We start from the raw sequence: 13,330 nt of genomic DNA on the forward strand, positions 1-13,330 counted from the left end.
AGATTTATCACACCCCCAAACCTAAATTATCGCTTGTCCTCAAGCAAATGATGTTTGAATATCATGAATGCATGGAATTGACAAAATAAATAGCCACCAATTGTCATGCCAAACCATAATAAGTATACTCTGTACCTCTATTCTCAAAAATATTCTACTGAAACAAAGAAAAAGTACTTACAGTTGTTGTAAACATGTTTAGCAAATGCAGTGCAGAAAATGGTTCCTAAAGGTAAAACTTTCTAAATATTTTAGCAATTAAAACTATAGCAGGTTTATCCAAATATACTTAGGTTATCTCTCTCGTAAACTAAGTAAAGTCATGCTACCACCTCCTCTGTTGCGCATACTCCTACGACAGCACCTCTAGTTTCTCGTAGCTCTATTGAATAGAAAATATTGCACTCTTTGAAATAATTAGAGCAGAAGATGTCTCTTTTGAAATCCAGCAGTTTCACCTGACTAAAGAGATCGCGCAGGCCCAGCAACAGTAAGCTGAATATTGGGCTTATGTGAGGAGTAGGGATTTGGCTCTAAGGAAATCCCTGTAAAAGAATTTTACGAAGCCAATGCCAGAATTTCCTCTTTTCCCAGCCACATTGCTCCCATTTGCTAGTGCTACCAAAGAGCCCACTCAAGCTGCTGCTAAAGCACCCATTCAACCTACTGTTGTGACACCTACTCAAACTACTGCAGGAAATCTCGAAAAGATGGCATCCCTAAATTATGAGTATGAGGAAGAAGGAGAAAAGGATGATACTTCCTCCACTAAAGGGAAAGACCTTGTTCCACCTTCACCACCAGCTCCCATATCTGCACAGAACCACGACATTGATCGTCTAATCAATGAGTTAATGGAGACTGACAAGGAGGGGGAAGAAATTACTCCTAAAAAGAGGAAATTGTGGTATAAGGTCAGTGCCTGAAAACCCACTCGTCAGGCAGAATGAGGTATCTACATGCTAGTTCAAGCCAGTTAAGTTTTTTTCTCTCTTTTATGCATCTTGCATCTCATTTTCTTGTGTCATGGCCTTTGTTGCATACATTTCTCTTTTTAGCTGCTCTGTTATATATTTGGTCATGCATTGAGGGCTATGCATCCCTTAGGTTTGGGGGTGTGTAGTGCATTTAGGCTGCATTTTATATTTACTATGTATGGTCACCTTAGTATAATCGTTTTAGTTCAGTTGAATCTATTTTGCCACGACAATGTAACTATTATGTATTGTTTGTCTATGAGGAGTACAATATATACTTATGATGTTCAATGATTAGCTTAGATTCTTCAATACACCTAGAACAGGTGACAGTGAATTAGGTGAATTTAATTTAGGATTGGTTGCTTCAAAAATTGTTTCCTAGAAATGAGATGTTCTATACTCAGTTTTTTCGGGTTGTAGTGAGTATCTTCTAATGAACTTAGGGACTTTTGAAGCCAAATTCAGTCGTTTTGCCTTGGCATTATTAACTAAAGGATCGTAGGCACTCCAATGCTTAGAATTACCGAATAGGTCAGCACCACTTTGTTTGCTCCATCATGTTGTTGATTAGAAAGGTGAGTTTAAGTAAGAGTGTGAAATAGAAAGTAAATAAATTAGGGGCACTCTGCTGTAGTGACAGACTGAGTAGCTAAGGAGGTAGTTATTTGCTCCATCCATCTCTAAGTCAAAAGCCATAACTTCAAGAGTGATTTCTATCTAAATTGTGCCATGAGTGAGTACTAGGTAATTCGGCGTATGCTCCATTGTGATTATCAAGTCAAAGAATTTTGTGACATGCTAAATCCTCCAATATACATATATTTTAGTTAAAAAAATAGTAAGCTTGTACAAGTATGCTTAGACCAGGAGTGACCTGGGTTGGGTAACAAATGAACTGAGTAAGCTATAAGATATTTGCTATGACTAGAACATATATGAAACTTAGAAAATCTTGTTTTTAGGGAGCAATTTTTTGCACTACCTTTTTCAAATCAAACCTTTGAAACTCGAATAAGTTTTTAACGAGAGAAGATGGCTAAGAATTGATATATACATTCGTCTTCAAATAGATTGACAGTACAACATGGGTACATGCACTGGCAATACTACTACATACAAGCATTCATGCACATTTTGCTTGAGGACAAGTATTAACTCAAGTTTGAGGGTGTGATAACTCTTGAAAAGAATTATATTTCATGCATTTAGACCTAGTTAAGTGTTTGTACTTAGGTACAGTTAGTTTTTAGGACATTTTATTAGTATTTTTATCATTTTCATTAGGAGCTTGGACTGTGTTTACATGTTAGATACTTTTAATTGCGTGTGGAAGGGTTGTGTTTGGTGGTTTGATAGGTGCAGGCTGGGGAAAAACAAATAAAAGAGTAAAGGTTTGCTAGGGCAAAAGGTTGGATAGTTTGCCACCTTGAATGTCGTGGTAATTCAAGAGGATGATTAAGACAACATTCAACACATACTAGTCTCAGCCCAACTCTACTTGTACCAGAAATATCTGCCTAAAAAAGAGGAAAGGATATCGTGGGCTATTTGAGTTACCCTATGACGAAATGCTTATAAAAAGCCAAAGGAGGAAACCCTAAAGAAGGGGAGAGATGGTTGAAGGCAACAATAGGGGGTAGGGGTTGAGTAGAGATGAGAAAAAGGAACTAAAAAATAGTCCCTCTCAGCCACCACAGGACACTGTGCTACTGGATTGCAAATTGATTTGGCGATAGCCATCTTCCTAAGTTTTTGCTTTATTTCTTAATTTGTTCTTCCGCAAACTAGTTTGATCAAAACGATGTTGGATGTTATTTCAAACTTGAATTTAATCACCAATCCATGAGCTAAATCTCATAGAGTTAGGATTACATTATGAAAACTTTTATTTTCTATAATGGTTGAAGCATATATTTTATTTAATCTATTGTTTCATTCAATTTTTTTTCTTTTCTAAATGTATGTGTATATTCTTTAGACATAGATGAATGTGCAGCGTGCCCATCAACTGAATCAAATTTTGAAAAGGTTGGATTAGTTTGACCAAAATTGAATGATACAAGTATTCGACCGAATACTCACAGTAGACTCTAGACATAGAGCAGCGTTTGTATAGAATGAAGACAAAACAGTGCAGGGTACCGTGATAAGGTTTATCAGGTAACTTGAGACTTTGCTCTTGAAAGAAGTAAGTCACTTTAGGTCTCTTTTGAGCAATAGATTAAGTGCAATTATGTTGAGGCATTACTGAAAGTAAGGGTATATTCTTAGTAGTCCCAACCTTCCAAATCAACATAGTAGACCTTCAATCAGTTGTCGCGGCATCTTTGCCATAACTTTCTTCGTTATTTATTTGTTCACTCGATTATTCTCGTAATTGTCATTGCATTTTTATTCTTGTTTTCCCTTAGCATTTTCTAATATTAGTCAGTATACATTTCGTACTCATACTTATTATTTTAATTTATCACTGCGTACTTAACTCGGTTTTGCCATAACAGTAATAATTATCATAACTTGACCATTTCTATACCTAATCTGATCCCTGTGGAGATGATCTCACTTATCACTTTATTACTTGATTCAACATGTATACTTGCACAATTCGTATATATATTCACACGCGACAATGGGGTGTTACACTTCCACTTTAATTTCGGTCCCTTGGAGAATTTCTATCAAGAATTCTCACTTTGTGAGAATAAGGCTAACATAGGTAGGTTTGAACCCAAGAAACCGCATAAGGTCACAAAGATTGCGAGATGAAAGTTCTAGCCCCGTGATAGTTGGTATTTAAGATAAGTTTTCAATGGCGTCGATCAAGATAACAAAAGGATTAAATAATCAAATTGAGCCAATGGTGACCCATAGAAGGGCTAGGAAAGCTAAGCCATCAAGGGAAATGTTGTCAGCTTTGGAAAGTGGAGTGGTCAATCTCGAGGAGTCCATGGAGGATATGCGGAAGACACTCAAGGTAATTAAGGGATTCACCAATGCGATAGACTCTTTGAAGGAGTAGCTTAGGGAATTTGTGTTGGGGTCTCTCGATTCCAATATTGAAGTGATGCAATGGGTGCTAAATTCCACTACGGAGAGGTTGACAGTGAAGGATGATGCTCTCAAGGCTATGGTGATGACCTTAAAGGAACAAATTGAGAATTTCAAGGGGGACCTCATTATCTGTAAATCCACTTTAGATATTGGAATATTGGCTACGACACCCAAGCATAAGGTGGATATCCCTAAGCTAAAAGAGTTTACAGGGACAAGATCTGCAACCATTGTGGAAAACTCCTTGTGGGGAATGGAGCAATACTTCTATGCCAAAGACATCATGGGTGATGCTACTAAGGTAAATACTTTTACAATTTATTTCAGTGATGTTGCTTTTTTATGGTGGGGTTGTAGGTCTACAGATGAGAAATGTGGTGGAACTGCAATTAAGACTGTGATGGGTTCTAAAAGGAATTCAAGGGGAAATTTTACCCGACATATGCTAAGGATGAGGATCAAGTTAAGTTGCACAGGCTTACGAGACAAGGCAAGTTAGGAAGCATGTGCAGAAGTTCAGTGAACTCATGCTCTAAATTTCTGATATGGGTAAGAAACAGACATTTTTCTCATTTATGGATGGGCTGAAGCCATGGGCGAAGCAAGATTTGCAACGTTGAAGAGTCAAGGAACTTACAAAAACCATGATCGTAGTGGAGTCCTTAATTGAACTTGTTTCAAAGAAAGACAAGTTTAAGTCTTTCAAACCCAATGAGAAGGGCAATGGTGGGAGAGATGAAGGACTGGTTAAAAACAACAATGGTGGCAATGGTGGCAAAGGGAATCCATCTAACGGGAAGTAGAGACCAAACAACCATTCGAGGGACAAAGAGAGTGAAAAGAAACCAATACAATACTTCTTATGTAATGGGTCACATAAAGTGAGACTGCCCATAATGACCTATGCTATCTACAATCATTAAAGAAGATGAAGTGGAGCCTGATGAGGAAAAGGTGTTGAGGCTTGGATCAATGATACTCAAATATGCCAAAACGAAAAGAAACTACAAGCAGAAATGGTTGATAATTTTGGACATCAACATTGCAAGCTGGAGAATGAGTGCTATTATGGATACGGGAACATCTAACTTGTTTATATCAGAGAAAGTCGCGGGTAAATTTGGTCTCTCGGTTAGTAAATTGACTAAGAGGATCAAGACGTTTAATTCTAAAGAGCTCCAAACTATGGGCGTAACATAAGGAATTGAACTACAAATCGATAAGTGGAAAAGCAAAGAAGATTTTGAGGTAATTCATTCAGATGATTATAGCTTCATGTTTGGCTTGAATTTCCTTGACTGGATTAATACTTATTTGGTTCCTTTTACTAATTGCATATGTATCGTTGATCCTCGTCAACAACAATGCGTAGTGTCGATGAGTTGTGATGAGAAAGGTGGGACCAAGGTACTGTTGGCAATCTAACTAGCCAAGGATGTTTATTATGGTAAAAACATTGACTTGGTAGACCAAAATGCTGAGACCCTTTTGGAAATGCTAGAAGTACGACAAACTGATTTGAAGCCTGTGGAGCTATCGATGGGGCTGCCACCTATGGGAGAGGTGGGTTGTGCATCAAACTTTGGAAGAAAAGTAGTGATGCAAACTGGGCAGTTGGAACGAGTAAATGCAATGAGCGAGGTACATCTCAAACACTTTCCTAGTGTTTTTCATTTTGACTTACCATTAGCTTGGTAAGGGAACAAGGGCCCTTTCAGAGTTTTAAAGTGGGTAAGTCGAGGGGCTCACAAATCGGAGTTGGCGAGAATACTCAAGGTTAACCCAATGTTTCATGTGGGCATGCCGAAGCCTATTTGTGAGGACCAAGGGGATCTTGACCCAAATAAGTCACAATGTGGGCAAGTAAGAGCGGTAGGCTCTTACAAATGAGATGTACGAAAGGGCAAAATAGTTTGAGCTAGGCGACGATAGAAGCCAAGTAAAATGTTTCGAAGAGCGGAACTACCCGACAGAAAGACTAGTTGGGAAACGGTTGAGGCATCGAGAAAGTTCTAAGGCGAATCAAACCAGTGTCATTCCGAGGATGCAACGAGGTTACGAGAATGGGTGGGGGGAATGTCACAGGCTACGGATCAAATCCCGTGGCGTATATGCAAAGAGGGTCCTATAGAGGTCAATTGATTATATGGGGCTCATTTGACCCACTTGAATTGGCCCGATTCATAGAACATGTGGATAAGCCCATCTACTTGAAGCCTTCCTAGCCTATTGAAGCACTTTAGAAAATTAGGGTTGCCATGGTAGATATGGAAACTTATCTTAGAAGATTTAGTTTTGTGATCTTAAAGGTTTATGTAAATCCCTTAAAAATCTCAATTGTAGATATGCTTTAATCTTGACCGTCGATGTAACTCAATTTGTACCACTGGATTTGGGGGAGCTCAACTATAAATAAATGTCTTCCTCCTCATTAGTAATCACTCAATTGTAATCGTTCAAAGTAATAGAGATACTTTGAAAGAATTTACTCAAACACCTTCTGTGTGTTGCTTTCTTGTGGCATTTTTTTATTTCTTTGTTGCTCTTTCGTTTTTAGTTGCTTCCGTTTTAATTTATGTGCCTTGGAGAATTTCTATCGAGAATTCTCACTTTGCGAGAGTAAGAATGACTTAGGAAAATTTGAATCCAAGAAATTGCCTAAGGCCACATGGATTGTGAGACGAAAGTTCTAGCCTTGTGACACTTGCACATAGCTTTTAACTCTTGGAGTTTAAGTTACCATTTCCATACATGATTCGGGGACAAGGAGATCCTTTTTCTTTTTAGACCAACATTCATGGTCTGTACTCTTCTTCAACCTTTGACTATTTGCTCAGTTTTTTGTTTTGGCAATTGTGCTAGTAACTTTCGAGGATAAATAAGAAAAAATAGGAAACTTTTTAAGGACGTGGTCGATTCTTCTACATGAAAAGCATAAAAAATCTTGTAAACAATAAGTTGTTTAAAATGTTTAACTATAATTGATTTCAATAAGGTCATTCAAGGTTTAGCTAGACATAAAGTCAGGCATAACATCCCCTCTCACTTATAAGAGTGCGGTTGTCAACTCGAAGGAGTGGGCCTATGCTATTTCCATTTTTTAAAATATTTTTCCATCAAATTATTCTTTAGGGAATTCAAGTAGCCTTAGCGAAACAACAATTGAGGATAAAGAAGCCTTTGAAGATCTAAAATTTTGTCCCTAGCGTTTAATAATGAATCAAGGCCGATTTTTTATAAAATTAAAGTAAACTTCTCATGTAACCTAACAATGAAGAAGTTTGATCCCAAATAAAAAATAGTTAACGCACTTTGAAGTTTCCATAAAGCTTGAAGCTTGCTGGAAATATTTATAACCCATAGTTTTGCTGTGAACTTTAACAATACGAGTTCTTGCACATTTTTCATGATACAAAGCCTTTATTCGTCATTAAGGCAAATTGCAATGGCATCATTATTCATTTTCAAAGTTTCTAGAGTCCATAGAGCCAACTCGTCATTATTATTAGGAGGAACATCCTGCATGTGAAGCTTGAAAGATGGAGAGACAATTTTTAAAGAGACTTTGTAAGAAATGCATGAGTTGATGTAGGTTTGGTGAGTTGATTATCATTTATTCTCTTGGTGCTCCTTTCCAGAGAAACTACTTAAGAAAGTCTCCATCGCTCCTTTATTATATAGATATAGAAACTAAATTGGGTAACTGTTTATTTTTAATCTAACTTGACTTATCAATTTAATTCAATTTCTTCTCATTTCTTGGTGTGATTTGGTACAATAACAATAGATATGATTATTTGGTGCTACCTTTGAGTACATTCATCTTTAAAAACAGACCTCACACAAAAAAGCATAAGGACTATTTTGTGAACTATTTTCATGGTAAATTCTACATCAATTTGTCATTAGTGAACAATTTAGTACACCTCTCTACTCGTGTATTTTTTTTTCTTAAGTCACAATTTGATTTCTGAATTATACCCATTTTCTAACTTTTGTATTTAAACTTTTTTTGGGTCTTACATAAACTATCATTTTTTTCTCATTTTACATCTAAAAATTACTCACATCCAATAAAAATGTACCATGTGTCATGCTTTTATTGGCAACTTTTATTTTGGGGATAAATTGGAATGAAATGTTAATTTAGGTGATAAATTAATGTTAGAATATTTTCAATATATAATGTTCCAATAGTTTCCAATGACAAATTATACGTATCCAAAAGTTAATAACATTTGGTTATTAATCAAGAATTGTAGCAATTCAAATGTAATGAATTATGTCTCTTGTTACTAAAAGTTGTGTTACTTGATTATTAACAAAACATTATGATTATTCAAGTAATATCTAGTAAATAGTTGTGTTCATTTTTAATTGATGTGACTATCCAAATAGACATTTATTGGATAGTTATATCTCTACGAAGAGACTGGAGAATTCCTATAAATAGAAGTGGAGTTTCATTTGCATGACACACCAAAATCTCAAAAAAAAAAAAAGTTTCTTCATTCTCCTCCATCTTCTAATATTCAGAGATTATTCTACAAAGAATTGTCATAAAAGTTCTATATAGAATTTGATAATATTTTGTTAGAGTTGTGTGACCCAAATTCCTATTAAAAAAATAAAATACAGTGACAAAATAGGAGGATCTATTAGGGCAAAGGTCATAACTGCCACAGATCCTTATTAAGCATAAAACCAGACTGGGGTTGCGACCGAGGGGTATAGGGGTTGTAGACCCCCACGGAATGGACTAGGCTGCACAAGTAGAATCTATATAGAACTACTCCTCTTCTATTTGGTATTGATTGCGCAAGCGGAATCCATATAGAACTACTCTCCTTCTATTTGACACTAATTAGAATAAGGTTTTTCAACCTATAAATAGATGTAGTCGAAACTCCTATTGTATCATTCGAATTTCAGCATTAGTGATTTTTTTCTCCTTTTTTCTCCTCTACCCGTGGTCTTTCCCCGAAAAGGTTTCCACGTAAAACCTATGTGTTCTTATTTTTCTTTCTTTATTGTCATTATTAACGTTCAACTTTTACATATTTCTATGCTTATCTCAATGCTTAGTGGACTATTTTTGTTAGTGCAAAATGCAAATAGTCATTGGGCTTCATTGTATGTTTGAGGTGGGGGCGAACAAAACCTTAAAGAAAGTGGCATGGTTACACGCCTAAAGCCTTCGGTTAATTTCTCATAAGTTTATTTTTATCTCCACACACAAACAATTTTAAGGTTCTAATCTCACAAATTTATGAGAAATTAAAGAAGGCACATCATTCACTACACATTCACGTGATACTATAAGAAAGGTTATCGATAACGAAACTACATTGAAGTAAATGATCTTATTAAATTTTGATTTTAAAAAAAAATCTTTTTAGAAAAAAAAGTACACCAAATTTATTATTTTATTATTGTTGCATAAATTAGATTTGAATTGTTATATTGTTATTGAGGTATTATATGCAAAATATATGAATGTGTCAACCATCAATTCTTGATAAAAACCAAATGTTAATTTATTAAATGCATGATGTTTTACATGCATAATTATGGTTGGTATAAAATAATATAGTATATATGATATGCATATATATATAACAATCATGAAATAAAGAAAAAAATAATATGAATAAAATACATAGATGAAATGCAAATGCTCAATTGGGAATGGTTCTATTAGTGGACCGAAATAATACTTCTTATTTTGAATAGTTATGACATTATTCAAATATTGGATGAACAAAACCCTGTCCAACCGAAGCATATGACCATTTGGGAGAGCATTCTCAATCCAAAAAGTTATGCCATTAAGTTCAACAACTACTTTCAAAAGGTGATATTGGAATGGTTTCTTGAAACCAAAATGGATCGACTTGAAAAGGCCACTTATGCACTTATTAGTGCACTATAAAAGACAACAATTTTGAAGAATTGAAACCCAATTCATTTTATCCAATTTGTGAGTGGAGATTTTCAGATCAAAAGTATTTTTTTCTTTCTTATGAATATAAGATATGGAATGATTTTTTTCATTCAAATCATGATATTAATAACCAACATTTAGATGTTATTTATGAGACATTAATTAAGCATATTCATTGGCAAAATGATACATTAAAAGAAATTTTATCATATAGATGGAACATATAATGTGAGTCATCTTGGTTGATATAAAATAACCATAAGCTAAACGACTTTTATATAAAATTGCACATTTTTTTTTAGTCTATGTTTTTAAGTTTGGACTAGAATTGATTATGACTAGAAATGAAATAAGTCTTATCCAATTTGCATGATTAATTTTTCTTGAGAAAGTAAAATAGTGGAAATCATTGACTTATATAATAAGATCGCTATTCTAATATGAAATCTTTTAATGAGAATATGAATGTGATAACCATATATTTGAAATCTAGATCATATTATGCATGTTATTGTACTACACTTGGTTTTTAATATATGGCTTGGAATACGATCTATAATCTCATAGTTCTATAAAGTTTTGAAATATAGTAAAATTTGAAATATATTTTGGAAGTCGTGAATACTTTATCTTATGAGCATGAAACTTGCAATATAAAGCTATTTGACTCATTTAGGTGATGAGCATAGTTTTATTGATAGTCACAAAATGACTAATAATGTCTATTATAAATGCTATATAAATGTGATGTTATAGCCAAATGGTTGGATATAACTATATACTAAAATATTATATGAAATACCTTTGTATGTATATGGTTTGTAGAGAGAAAATTATGTTATATTGACTATGAAATGGAACTATGAAAAATTGCAAATATGTTATCTTGTTTCACCAAGGGGTTTGAGGCATTTTTACATTATAGAATATACTTGGTTCAAATAGACATATGATGCATGCCTTCATATATTTGGCATTTATGAAATTAATTTCTTGGACATTAACAAATAAATAAAATAGACAAGTATGCAACTATTATTATAGGAAAAGATAAAGTGATGACTATAAATTAATAATTGTACAAATAATATCATGGGTAGCATTCTTTTTGCAAAAAATGAATAATTAAATATGGTGAGGATGTTGGTCTTATGAATTTTTTAGACACATAAATATAAAATTTCATCATGTGGTATAGAAAATTAACATAGCTATATTCAAATTTAGAAATTTTAAGATGAGGTACAAACCCATAATATTTAAGTCACCTATGATGAAAACTCGACCCAACTCTTGGTATAATGTCAAGTCTTGAGTTGAATGAGATAAAGTACATCATTAGAATATGATTGCTAACTAGAGGTGCTCATGGGCCGGACGGCTCGGCCCGGCCCGACGGCCCGCCCGAAATATGGGAGGGTTTGGGTAAAAATATAGGCCCGAAATATGGGATTGGGCAAAAAACGAGGCCCGTTTAGAAAACGGGCCGGGCCTCGGGTACAACTTTTTTGGCCCGGCCCGACCCGATATAATAAATATATTTATTTTTTTAATTTTAAAATATTTTTTACATACTTTTTTAATTTTTTTTAAATTTTTAAATATTTTTAAAATACTTTTTTTAATTTTTTTTAATTTTAAAATAATTTTAAAATACTTTTTTTAATTTTTTTTAATTTTAAAATATTTTTAAAATATTTTTAAAATACTTTTTTAATTTTCTAAAATTTTTAAAATAAAAATGGGCCGGGCCGGGCCCGGGCTTATAATTTTTTTCCCTGGCCGGGCCTGGGCAAAATCTTAGGCCCATATTTCGGGCCGGGCCGGGGCCGGGCCTAGGACCCGGGCTGAAATTTTTTTATGGGCCCGGCCCGAACCTGGCCTGGCCCGGCCCGGCCCATGAGCACCTCTATTGCTAACACCATAAAAATAATATATAATATATCATCTTAAGGTAATTGCTAGGTACTCGAAATGATAAAGGGAAGGATGAGAATTATACTCTTAATAGACCCATAACATAAATATGTTAAAGTGTTAAAATAATAGGAACACTCTTGATGGATTGTACCTATGTGAGTGTGAAGTGTGGTTGCTTTTAAGAACTCAATGGCTTGGCTCTAATAACGCTCGTGAAAAAGAGGTTACAGACATATCATCATAATAACAATGTCTTTAAATCTTGTGCATTGACTGAAGTTTAAATCATTATGTGATATGTGTTCGATTAATCAAATGAAATAATTGGTTCAAAATATAGTTTACCATACAATTTCAATTAACCTTAACGTATTTTCACTAAGTGAAGGTTCAATCGTAAGAAACCTTCATTTATGCAATTGATTTTCAAGATTATCAAAATTTAGAATATTTTGAAAATGAGAGAGACCGTTGGAACATTCTTAATATATATAATGTTCCAATAGTTACAAATAAAAATTATAAGTAACCAAAAATTATAATGCCTAGAAAAGTGATAAGTTATCTTTTGTTACTTAAAAGTTAGGTTACTTTATTTATTTATTTTTTTCTTTATCATACATTACTATAGCATCTATTTGTATAAGATTAAAATTAAAAAGAAAATCTAATCTTATATACCCCTATTCGATAACATAGCTAACTATAGGACTTGGAGCATAAAGAAAAAACAAGTAAAACAAGAGTAATGCTTTATCATCCATTAATATAGCATCTATATCTAAGAGGGAAAAAAATCAAAGGCTAAACCACCACAAGTTCTGATGATACATCCTAGTAATGCAGATATTAGCAAAAAGTTATTATTCAAATAATTGTGTTGATTGTTAATAAATATTACTCAAATATAGTTTTGTCTTTACTATGATTTATGAGAACTTTTATAAATAAAAGTAAAATTTCATTTTTATGACATATCAAAAATTCAAAACAAATTTTATTGTTCTCTTCCATCTTTTAATATTAAAAAATTATTACATGAAGAATTGTTGCAATTTTTTATAGAATTTGAGAATCTTGTTACGCTCACTCAATACTCAATAGATTATTCTCATCAATGCAAAACGTAAAAAAATTATTAAATGTTGTATTCTTGAAATTAATTTGCTTCTAACTCTTTTATATATCAAAATATAATTTAAAAAAAAACATAATTACAAGTCATGAAACCTTCAGTTAATTTCTCACAAGTTTATTTTATTTCCCCACTAGCATTTTAAGTAAGAAAATGGAGAAAAAAAAATTCAGTACCAAATTAAAAATATATATATGACTACACTTTATATAGCCAAACCGTCACAAACTTTTTTTGTCCTCACAGCCAACATCCTCTGAAAATCAATTGAAAGAGTAAAAGAACCAAAGGCACAAAAAA

This window comes from Gossypium hirsutum, chromosome D12 (assembly GCF_007990345.1).
Source record: "Gossypium hirsutum isolate 1008001.06 chromosome D12, Gossypium_hirsutum_v2.1, whole genome shotgun sequence".
Lineage (NCBI taxonomy): Eukaryota > Viridiplantae > Streptophyta > Magnoliopsida > Malvales > Malvaceae > Gossypium > Gossypium hirsutum.